This window comes from Eimeria mitis, genomic scaffold, assembly GCF_000499745.2.
Source record: "Eimeria mitis Houghton genomic scaffold, Emh_scaff347, whole genome shotgun sequence".
Taxonomy (NCBI): Eukaryota; Apicomplexa; class Conoidasida; order Eucoccidiorida; family Eimeriidae; genus Eimeria; species Eimeria mitis.
The window spans coordinates 2,848-3,167 of NW_013571811.1; positions in this window are offsets into that span (position 1 = coordinate 2,848).

The following is a 320-nucleotide window of genomic DNA, read 5'->3' on the forward strand; positions in this document are numbered from 1 at the left end:
AAAAAAAAAAAAAAAAAAAAAAAAAAAAAAAAAAAAAAAAAAAAAAAAAAAACAACAAAACAAAACAAAACAAAAACAAAACAAAAAAGATAAATAATAAATTAATTTTTTTATTTTTTAATTTATTTATTTACACTATTTTGTAGTGGTTCAGATACTTGTTATAGTTTTACTTTATTTTCTTATACTTGCATGCATGCATGCATGCATGCAAGTACACGCAAGTGCATGCAAGTGCATGCAAGCGCATGCAACTGCATGCATGCAAGTGCATGCATGCATGCATGCATGCAACTACACGCAACTGCATGCAACTGCAC